This window comes from Phacochoerus africanus, unplaced genomic scaffold (assembly GCF_016906955.1).
Source record: "Phacochoerus africanus isolate WHEZ1 unplaced genomic scaffold, ROS_Pafr_v1 Scaffold_167, whole genome shotgun sequence".
Classification (NCBI taxonomy): Eukaryota; Metazoa; Chordata; class Mammalia; order Artiodactyla; family Suidae; genus Phacochoerus; species Phacochoerus africanus.
This window is the reverse complement of record NW_025927361.1, coordinates 2,415-14,199: the sequence shown is the minus strand read 5'-3', so window position 1 is coordinate 14,199 and position 11,785 is coordinate 2,415. Positions and strand designations below refer to the sequence as shown.

Genomic DNA, 11,785 nt, shown 5'->3' with positions numbered 1-11,785 from the left:
TGCCCCTCTTACCTCTTGATGTGGTCTCCTCTTTTTCTTCTGGAGTAGGATATCTTTTTTAAGGTTTACAATTCATTTGGTTGAAGATTGCTCAGCCTTTAGTTGTGAATTTTGTTGTTTTTAGGAGAGAAGTTGAGCTCCAGTCCTTCTATTTCACTGTCTTAATTCCATCTCCTCTTTCTTACCTTTTGAGTATGGCACCGGGATATGGAGGCCTGACTAAAATCAGGATTGAAGAATTAAGCTGGGTTGATTGGTATCATCCAGCAAGCTGTCAGGGAGTTCCCTCATGGCTGATGGGCTTGAGAGTCTCTCTGTGTCAAGGCTGTGGCTGTGGCAAGAGCTGCATTTGCAGAGCAGACTTTGGCCAGACATCATCCCAAAGTCACAGGGGCACCAAATAAATTTATAAAAACAAACATATTTAAAACAGTGAGCTGAACTGATAAAGTCATACATACATATATAAATGTAAATATTTGTATATATAGACATATATTTTTCCTACAGAAAGCTAAGGGAATGGATATTTAAAGCCATCATAAAGGCTCTCTTGACCCAATATTTCAGGTGGCAGAGGGTTTTATGTGCAAGCCTGGGGATGTCCATCATAGGAGTGGATTCATTCCCCGGGCAGAGTGTATCTGTGTGCCACACATGGGTGCAGGAAAATAACTTGGCAAGTAAAAAAGTAAACAAAAATTGTTTTACAGAAATAAATTCATACACACTAGGTAATTTGGTCTCATCTGATGTCATTAGGCTAGGACACCTTGCCAGGTTCCTTGGGGTCAGTGTGCCTGTCTCTTCCTGAGAGGCAGCAGACTCGACGCTGAAACCTTCTCTGATGAACCCTGAGCCACAACTATTGTTGGGTGTTTTTTTTTTCATCATTGTTACTTGTGATTATTGCTGATTTGTGAGGCTCAATTTCACGTTAATGGCAAAGCAATCCAATCATACATGGATATACGTACAACTTTTCTCAAATTATCCTCCTTTTGCTTCCAAAAAGAATGACCAAATATAGGTCCCTGTGCTAAACAGCAGTATCTCTCTGCATACTCTCTCCACAGGCAAAAGTTTGGATGTATGACCCTCCAAAACCTAGTTCTCCCCACAGCCTCCCACTCCAATCTGGCAACCCTAAATCTGTTTTTCAGTCCATGTATTTCTTTCCTGTAGAAGGTTCATCAGTGTCATTTGTCAGAGTCCAGATGGAAGGGGTTTGTCTTTCCCTTTTGGACGTATTTCATTTAGTATGAGAGTTTCTCTTACCATCTATGTGGCTGTCAATGGCATTTTCTTCACTCTCTTTTTTTTGGCTGAGTACTGTCCCTTTGTGTATGTGGACATCTTCTTCCTAATCCAATCATCTTCCCATGGAGATAGAATGTGTTTCCATGTGTTGCTATGGTGAATAGTGCTGCATGACTATAGTTGGACATTTAACTTTTTGAAAGTACATTTTCAGGAGTTCCCGTTGTGGCGGCAGTGGTTAACGAATCCGACTAGGAACCATGAGGTTGCGGGTTCGGTCCCTGCCCTTGCTCAGTGGGTTAACGATCCGGCGTTGCCGTGAGCTGTGGTGTAGGTTGTAGACGCGGCTTGGATCCTGCATTGCTGTGGCTCTGGCGTAGGCCAGTGGCTACAGCTCCGATTCGACCCCTAGCCTGGGAACCTCCATCTGCCGCGGGGAGCGGCCCAAGAAATAGCAACAACAACAACAACAACAATAACAACAACAAAAGACAAAAAAAAAGTACATTTTCAGTGTACATGCCCAAGAGTGGGTTTGCTGGGTCATTCGTTCATACTATGTTTATGTTTAGGATTACCTAGTTCCTGTGCTCCTTAGTCATTGTACAAATTTACCTACACTCCCTCACTGTAGGATGGCATCTTCATTTCCACATCCAGTCCAGGATTTTTTATTTGAAGATGTACCAAGGACGGCCCTTCAGAGAAGGGTGAGGGAGTATCTCAGTTTCGTTTTGATTTGCAATTCGCTGTTAATGAGTGATGGTGTTCATTTTCCCAGTGCTTGTTACCCTCTGTATATCTGGCTTAGGGAAAGGTCTCTTCAGGTTTTTTCAGAATTTGTTGATTGGATTGTTGGTTTTGTTTGCTTTAGGGTGGTATCACTGGTTGAGCTGTTTATTTTGGAAGGCTAGGCTGACCTGGGTATTGAGATCTGGATACACTACCTGAGTATTTTGTGTGGCAGGTGCATAAATGGTGATGTTTTGGAGAGTAGCTGTGTGAATCACTGGGCATTGTCTCTCATGAGGTCTCATGAAACTCCATCCTTTTCTTTCCATGTGAGCTTCTTCCATTCTTTCTATTCACCTGATATGTGGACATGACCGAAAGCCAGGTTGGGCATTTAAGGCTGGTAGATTGATTGATAAATAGAAATATCTCACTGTGATCCCTCTCATCACTCTGGGTCAAAGATCTGCCTTTCTCACTGGGGTGGGTTTGGTAACAACTGTGTCTTGAAGAACATTGATGGGCAAACCCCTCATGCATGCTCCAGGTGGGGTCACTAATTTTAGGAAGAATGAAGGAAAGAGAGAAGAAAGAGAAGAAGAAGAAAAAAATCAAAGAAAGAAAACAAGGCCAGACTTAACAAAGAAAGGAATCCCAGGTGGAAAAATTCAGGAAAAAATCAATCATTCCATACCCACACACATATCTTCATAAAAAAAATGCAGGGTTATGTAAAAAAAGAAGAAGGCTGGCATGACATGTGGGTAGAGAGCTGAGGGTTTAAACAGAGAGGCATGGCATAGATTGGCCTCAGGGCTCTGAAAGCATTTGTGAGTGAAATATCCCACTTCAAATGGCATTTCTTAGTATTTCATGAAAGAGGGGAAAGGAGACCTAACCTGCATCTGTCCCTCCCACCTGTGCAGCCCTGGGGACTGCTGAGCCAGAGAGAGGAGGAAAGCCTGAGGTGGCTTTTAGAGCAGATGTCCACATGAGGGTGCCAGAGTACCTTCTGTCCCCAGGTGCAGCTCTGAGGCTCTAACAGGTTAGAGCTCCAAGGCTCTAAAAGTGCACTCTCAGCATTGGGCTAATGTTATCTTGAGCGGAACCCACAGCAAGCACCCAGAATATTTTTGGGTGTTTCCTGGGCACCAGGGACTCTCTCCTCCAAGATGGCTCATGTCAGGCAGAGGGCACAGTGTTTGAAGGAGGATTGGCAGCCTGGTTGAGTGGCAGTGTGTTTAGAATGCTTGAAGCATTCACTGGGTTTCAGCATGCCTTGTGTTCCTCTAGAGACAGGCCCCAAGACACACACATCAGTGTTGTATCCTGAGCTGGCTATTCTTAAGCCCCTGTCCATCTGGGTTTTAGGTACATGGAGAAAGGGGGTTATGTTGATGAATGAATGGGGGACTTCAGTGGCATTGGTGTGGGCATCTGTGTTGACCCCCTGTGTTTTTTCGCTCATGAGACCGAGTGAGTTTTCCTTCTTGCCTTTCAAGACAAGCCTTTCTTTTCAATTTGGCACCAGGGTATGGAGGCCTGATCTATACCAAGTGTGATGAATTAAGCAGGGTTGGTATCCTCAAGAAAACCTCACGGAGTAACATGTTGCTGCCTGGCTTAAGAGAATATTTCTCTGTTCTGTAGTTTTATTGAGAGCTGTGTTTTGAGATCAATCTCTTGCCAGACAACATCCCAATATCACAGGTGGCATCCAAATAAATTTGTAAATTAAATATGTATATGGAAAAGTATGTGCTCTGTTGATAAATAAGTCAATGAATACATGTATATAGTCCTACAGAGCAGCTAAGGAATTAATAAGGCAAACATGAAGTCTCTTCTGACACAATAACTCTGGTGGAAGAGGATTTTATGTATGAGCTTGGAGAGGTACAGCAGTGGCATCAATTCAGTTCCTGAGCCAAGAGTATCTGTGTGTTGGAAATGGGTGCAGGAACATAAATAGGTAAATAAAAAAATCTATAAAAATGTTAATATATACACAAATTCATACACCCTAGGTCATTTCATCTGGTCGCATATCATATTGCTAAAAAAATCATAGTTCAGTGGAGTTGGTTTGCTTGTTTTTTTTTTTTGTTTTTTTTGTCTTTTTGCCATTTCTTGGGCCGCTCCCGTGGCATACGGAGGTTCCCAGGCTAGGGGTCGAATCAGAGCTGTAGCTGCCAGCCTACGCCAGAGCCACAGCAATGCGGGATTTGAGCCACGTCTGCAACCTACACCACAGCTCACGGCAATGCCTGATCATTAACCCACTGAGCAAGGGCAGGGATCGAACCCGTAACCTCATGGTTTCTAGTCGGATTCGTTAACCACTGTGCCACGATGGGAACTCCTGCTTGTTTTTTTTTTTTTTTTTTGTTCATTCATTTGTTTTCCTGAAGAGGCAGGGGTTTGGAACTAGACACCTTCTCTTGTGAACTCTTGCTGATCCAGAAATACCCGGCTTGAGACTCTTTTCCAGAATCGGACAGGAGTACAGTTTGACATCAGGAATTTTGGCTTCTGGTTGTGAAAGGTACAAGTGTTTACAAACTGTGGCTCTTTTGGGATGGTCTGTGATCTTCCCTAGGCCTTTTCTCTCCAGAAATCTCCTCCTCCACAAGCTCATTATTCCATCCCACCTGAACCTCTTCCTATTCTGCCAACCCCAGTGACAAAGAACCTAGCCAAATCCAGGCAAGGTGTAGAAATGCTGGATGATCCTTGATTTAAAGATGGTTCCAGGGCTGAAGGGTGCTTCCTGATTCAACTCCTACAGGCATGACTTCAAAAGGTGTATATATTGTCTGATTTAGGGAGTGGGTATGGGTCAGTGTGGGTGTAACTGCCCTGGTGACTTTGAGAGAGTCATATCCCCACCTATAATGTATTTCAGTAGGCAGAGAGGGAGAGAAGAAAATTAAACTGTTAGGAGCAGCAGGCCAGAACAGAGCAGGGTTCTGCTGAGGGAGGCAGAGGAAGTGCTGGGAGCTAATGTTAGAGCACATGTCTCAACAGATGGCACTAGAAACACCAGCAGATCCCTATCTGCAACCTCCCTGTCTGCACCTTCAGACTCAAATATAAAGTTGGAGATGGGTTGGAGAAGCCAAAAGGGGGGGGGGGGCCAGAGCTGGTTCTGGCTTACAGGGCATGTCCAAGTCTCTGGACAATTTGTCTCATCTCAGAAAAGGGGTCATAGTTCTGTCATCTTATGTTGGGTTCAATTCGTACATGGTCCAATGGCCCAATGGCTGGGGAATTTAACAGACTGTTTTGGGTCTGAATCTCCTTTGTTTTTTGCTTTTTAGGGCAGCACTCACAGAATATGGTAGGGCTGAGGCTAGAGGTCAAATTGGAGCTATAGCTGCCAGCCTATACCACAGCCACATCAACATGGGATCTAAAATATGTCTTCGAACTACACCACAGCTTGCAGCAATGCCAGATCCTTAACCCACTGAGCAAGGCCAAGGAATGAATCTGCAACCTCATGGTTACAAGTCATATTTGTTTCCACTGTGCCACAATGGGAACTCCTACTTTGATTGTTTGGAGGCACAACTCTGGACCCAGAAACACCTGGCTGGCTTTTTGCCCATACAGTTTGCTAGGATCTGGCTGGTCCATGTGAAGTTGAGCTTCCAGAAATCTGTCTTTATGGTTGTGAATGCACTGTGTCATCCCAGTTGTTTTGGGGGACAGACTGTGCTCATACCCATGCTATTTCTGGGGTGATGCGCAAATGTTGGGGAGCTCTGCAGGGGGGTGGGAAATATCCACAGGGCTGGGTCCCAAGCAGAGAGGTCCCTACCTCAGATCACCGGTGTCCAGGGCAGGTGGCTGGTGCAGCTCACAGATGGCTCTGTGTGCCCCCTCCCCGCAGCTCTCAGCATCCCTGACCTGAATGAGCAGCCACCTGCTGTCCAGGCACCAAGAGAAGAAAACCTGCCCTGTTGTCATCACCACAAACTCAGGCACAGTAGTTCCCACACAGGGTTGGGTCCCAGGGAGGGGCTGGTCTGTGGGCCTCAGAAAACCACCTTTACCCTAGGTCTCTCTGCTGGAATATTCCTGTCTGTCATTCTGAGATGTACTCTCTGAAAACCTGGCAAATATCTGCATATGAGAAACCTAAAACCTGAATGAAATGTCAATGTCATGGAAGCGCAATGGAGCCTGAGCTTCCAAGGCGTGTTCCACTTCCACCTGCCTCTGAATATCCTGCTGTGGGTCCTATTCACACCCCTTCTGGGCTCCATCCACCTCATCTCCTGTTTTCTTCCCTGGGACCCAGCAAGCCCAGCTTCCCCACAAGTTAGACATGATGCACCCCTAACTCTCAGAACCACAGGTTCCTAGTTGGGAGGACTTATTGATTTGAAAAGTGTAAGCGTGAGGTGTCTGGAGAAGGGGAGAGAGTCACTATTTGATCCAGATGCAGACACATGTCAGCCTTCATCAGTGGGCACTTAAGAAACTTAAGTATGCCCTTATTTGGAAGGTTTTATGTCAATTAAACTGAAAAAGAAAAATCCAGAAGGTTTTAAACAGATATGTGTAAGGAAAATAATTAACAAATATTAATGTAAATTTGTCTTAATTGAGATTGGTATAATATGGTTGAGAAAGTTCTAAAAGCTAAAAATTGTATAGAAAATAGAAGGAAGCATTCAAATGTGCATACATAGAGTTATGTCCTGGTGCCTCACATGCCATTCAGCTCATAATGGCAGCTCAGGTTCCATGCAGAGATCATGAACCATAGACAGCTTGTGGTCTCTGCTAGGGGTTAATGACAGCCAGGAGCCCTGTGTGTCTTCTGCTGAGCAGTTACCCTGTTCTTGCTCCAATGCCCTAGTGGTCTGGACTGTGATTCTCCTTGGGGCTTTTTGGCTCCTCTATGCGCTATACCCACCTGGGACAGGAACTGGAAAGGTCACTGTGCTCCTGGGACACAGTCCAATGCATGTTGGCTTCACTGCAGAATTATTTCTGTTCTTGGAATTCACACTAAAAGGGGCACTCTTCCAGGTAAGTTAATAAATAATTCAGAATAACTGACTCTAAAATGTGTATATATCGCCTTCAAAACCTAACAGGCCTATGTGTTGTTGATTTATTTTTAGTTATGGTAATGTATGTCTTTTTTGAAGATAATATCTTGACATTCCAAAGAGCACTTGAAATCCAGAAAACTTTTTTTTTTTTTTGGCCAGATTGCACGAATACCATGGAGGAAACTGAGCATTGGTGGGGATTTTGTTTTTGACCTCTACATTCAGCCACTTAACCACTCAGTTCCATGGAGACTCTAAATTGTGAATTATGCAAGAGTTAGGAATGATTTCTTAAAACTGGTACAATGTTAAACGATATTTACTTTAACTATTTTTTTTGTAATTTTTCCTTTTTTTTTTTTTTTGGATCTTTCTAGGGCCACACCTGCAGTTCCCAGGCTAGGGGTGGATTGGAGCCATTGCTGCCACCCCTACACCACAGCTACTCCAATGCCAAATTTGAGTACATCTGTGACCTACACCACAGCTCAGGACAACACCAGATCCTTAAGCCAATGAGCAAGGCCAAGCATCGACCTATGTCCTCAGGGATGCTAGTTAGATTCCTTTCTGCTGAGCCATGACAGGAACTCCTAGCTATTCATTTTAATTAATTAATTAATTAATTAATTAATTAATTTATTACTCAAATGAATTTATTACATCTGTATTTGTATAATGATCATAACAATCTGATTTCACAGGATTTCCATCCCACAGTCCAAGAACAACCCCCCCCACCCCCAAACTGTCTCCTCTGGAGACCAAAAGTTTTTCAATGTCTGTGAGTCAGCATCTGTTCTTCAAAGAAGTTCAGTCTGTCCTTTTTTCAGATTCTACATGTCAGTGAAAGCATTTGATGTTGGTGTTTCATTTTATGGCTGACTTCACTTAGCATGATAATTTCTAGGTCTATCCATGTTGCTAAAAATACCTGTATTTCATGTACTTCGATGTTCATTGCAGCACTATTTACAACAGCCAAGACATGGAAACAACCTAAATGTCCATCAACAGAGGAATGGATCAAGAAGATGTGGTACATATACACCATGGAATATTACTCAGCCATTAAAAAGAATGAAATACTGCATTTTTAGCTATTCATTTTTTAAACATTTTTATCAGTGTTTCTCTCTTTTGGCCCCATTTTCTCTAAGGGAACAATTTTTTTTTCTGCATTATCTAATCTTTGTTTTTCATTTTTTTTCCTTTTTGGCCTCAACCACAGCATGTGGAAGTGTCTGGGCCTGGGATCAAACCTACATCACAGCAATGATATATGCCACTGCAGTGACAACACTCTTCTCCACAAGAGAACTATAGCATTACAGAATATTGTCATTTTGATGCCGGAAAAATGCTACCAGAACCTGGGTTCTTGTTCATGCAGTGGAAGAATGAACTCTGTGAACACACAGAGAGCAAGGAAGAAAAGTCTTTATTACAGGAAAGCAAAAAGCTCCCAGGGCTGCTGAGAGGAGGGAGAAGAGTCCCTGCTCTCTACTGTCCTATACAGGTTTTTATTCTTTAAGGATGGTGGGTACCAATGTGGGGTCCAGAAAGATGTGGTTTTCTCTTATATCACTCCTTGTGCAAGAAGGGGTTTAGAGGTGGAAATATCCCATAAGTTTTATGGTTTCTTTGTCCTTCTCTTTCATTAGGCTGCCATCATTCCTCTCACTCCTTTTTTATCAGTGAGGAGTAGGTTAGAGATTAAAGTCCATGTGGGGGAAGGCACATTTCCTATAGTAAACAAGGCCTGTGGGGGATTACTCTCTGGAGCCCTTAAACCACAAATGTTAATAGCCATAAAACAATGCCTTGAAGCCATTGCTCCTACACTGACTATCTGAGTTAGTATTGTGCTTCAATTTGAAGATCTCAGATCTATGGAGTCCTGCTTGTATACACTTTGTGTGAAAAGAGCAAACAGCATTGAGTGTGGGGCTACTTTGCTCCATTCCTGAGGCAAAGCCATTCCGAACACCCAGCCTGTGCCCATAAATGATGCGGGGTCTGCTTTGGCTGGTGGAGCCCCAGATAACCCTAGTCTGTGTGAGCACGGAATGCTGTGAATTTTCCTGCCAGACTTTCAGACAGACATTTCCCCAACCCTGCTAGGCTCTTCCCACATGTGCACTGCTCAGTCCAGCAGGAATCTGGAGGGAAATTCTGCAGATATCCTGGTTCTGTGTTTGGGCAAAGAATGTGTCACACCAAGGACATCAGATTATCAGATCGCAGAGGAATGGTCTTGAGCCTCAATTAGATCTCCAGGTACACAATGCAGGGAGTTTATTAAATTCCCTGCAGTATTTTGAAATGCGTCAGCCCCAACATTCCTGCTTTTTGATGGAGATGGAGCAAGAAATGGGGAACCTTGAATGGAGGAAAACAAATCCTCTCCCAAAAGGACAGTGCACTGAGTCCATCCTATGGTCTCCAGGGAGAAACCTGTTTTCTGCAGCACATGTGTGCTGCCTGCTCTGACCTGAGTCCCCAGGGCACAGCCCCTGGGTTGTCACTGGGACCAGCCAGCCCTGCAGCTGTGCCCAGCCCTCCCCTCCCCCTGCTGATTTGCATGTTCTCAGAGCACAGCCCACCACCCTGGACACTTACTAAGAGTCTGGGCCCACCCTGGGCAGGAGGCAGTAGTGCTCAGGAACCAGCATGGACATGAGGGCCCCCATGCAGCTCCTCGGCCTCCTGCTGCTCTGGCTCCCAGGTGAGGAGGGGGAACCTCAAAATGACTCCCAATGCTGACACCTACCCCTCATCCCTGCTCACTGTCAGGACCCCTGAGTGCCTATGTGTCCTGGGACATGGGAGCATCCCCTCGGCCACTGTGCTCAGTACCTCTGGGCTCTTCAAGGAAGTCCTCTGATAACAGGAATATGTGGTTTTTGTTTCCCCTCTAGGTGCCAGGTGTGCCATCCAGATGACCCAGTCTCCAGCCTCCAGCCTCCCTGGCTGCATCTCTCGGAGACACAGTCTCCATCACTTGCCGGGCCAGTCAGAGCATTAGCAGTTATTTATCCTGGTATCAACAACAACCAGGGAAGGCTCCTTAACTCCTGATCTATGCTGCATCCACTTTGCAAAGTGGGGTCCCTTCCCGGTTCAAGGGCAGTGGATCTGGCATTGATTTCACCCTCACCATAAGTGGGCTGCAGCCTGAAGATTTTTCAACTTATTACTGTCAGAAGCATAATAGTGCACCTCCCACAGTGTTACAGGCAAGCACAAAAACCTCCCAGGGAAGCAGATGTTGAGGCTGGGCGGCCCCAGCTGCTCCTGGTGCCTCCATCTGCTGAGAGCATTTCTCAGACCACCTTATGAAGTTCACTGCAAGCTTTTGGTAGAAGGGCCAGGGACCTTCCTAGATGCCCTAACTTTCTCTCCCACTCTTCAGCCCTCACAGCACAGATGTGACAATGCCTCTCCTGAGAAATAAATTCAGAGATGATTACCTTTGAGTCACCTTGCTTGTGATTCACGGTGACTTGGTTCACATAACAGGTGAAGATATTCTTGAGAGTCCAAGAAGGATTTTCTTAAGAGATATCAATTTTTAGAGAAATCCTGGTTTCCATACAAAATTCAGCAAATATACAGTGTGTGCAGATTTCATCTGGATACTGTTTTCAAGTTTGGGGGAAAACCATGGGAAGACCCTCCATTGTAAGACCGTTTTCTGTAAGAAACCACCAGCTTGTCTCCACAGGGGCTGTACCATGTTGCATCCCCACGAGCAATGAATGAGAGTTTCTGTTGTTCCACATCCTTGCAGCATTGAGTGTGGTCACTGTTTTGGATTTAGGCCATGCTGAAAGGTGTGCAGTGGTATCTATTTTTTTTTAAATATTCATTTCCTGATGACATAGGATGTGGAACATCTCTTCTGTGCTTACTTATCCCTTGTCTGCCTCTTGGGTGAACTGCTCAATATGCTCTTTGGCTCAGTTGTGGGCAGGTTGTTTATTCCCCTATTCTTCAGTTTTTACAAGGTTTGCTTTGTGAGTGTGTCTGTGTGTTTTGGATTATCAGTCTTTTATCGCTTGGGTATTTTGTGATTTGTCTCTGTTGGTGTTTCTTGTCAGGTCTTGTTTTAAAACAGTGAAGAAAAGTTTAAACTACCTGGGGGTAAGTTCATCTGGGAAGCCAAGCCTAGAAATGAGGCCTTCTCTGCACTCCCCCCAGAAGCCAGAGCATATCTGAGTGCAGGTGCCGGCTGCCTACAATTCTGTGCACTCTACCCCCCCAGAATAATGGCTGCCTTTGCCTCCTTTTACTGTAGCAGACAGCAGTGGATCAGACTCACTGGGGGACTGTGGATGACAGTGATTCTAATCCAACCTGAGGAAGGCAGTGACTGTTCCCTGTATTTGCAGTTGCCTTACTTGCTGGCCAGAAATATCTCTGGAGTTTTCCTTAGGGCTTTATCCAGATGCAGGAGATTCCACATAATAAAGCATTTGGCCCCCACATGGAGTACAAGTAGAGGCCATAGGAGAACTTTGTAAAAAACAATAAACAATATTGCTAAAAATTTGCAACCCATTAAGAGACAAATTCTAAGAAATATCTATCACTTCCTGAAACTGAAAAACATTAGGAAACTAGCACATCAGGATATGAGCAGGAAATACTTCAACATAGTCCTTAAAAATATTTCCACAAAAGAAGTAACAGGGTCAGACAGCCTAATAGATGAACACTAG

At 44.5% G+C, this 11,785-nt stretch overlaps 1 pseudogene; it reads left to right on the top strand.

Annotated features, from left to right (window-relative positions):
* Nucleotides 1-9,670: 9,670 nt before the first annotated feature.
* LOC125119164 (immunoglobulin kappa variable 1-39-like) lies at nucleotides 9,671-10,300 on the top strand (annotated as a pseudogene).
* The last annotated feature ends 1,485 nt before the right edge of the window (nucleotides 10,301-11,785 follow it).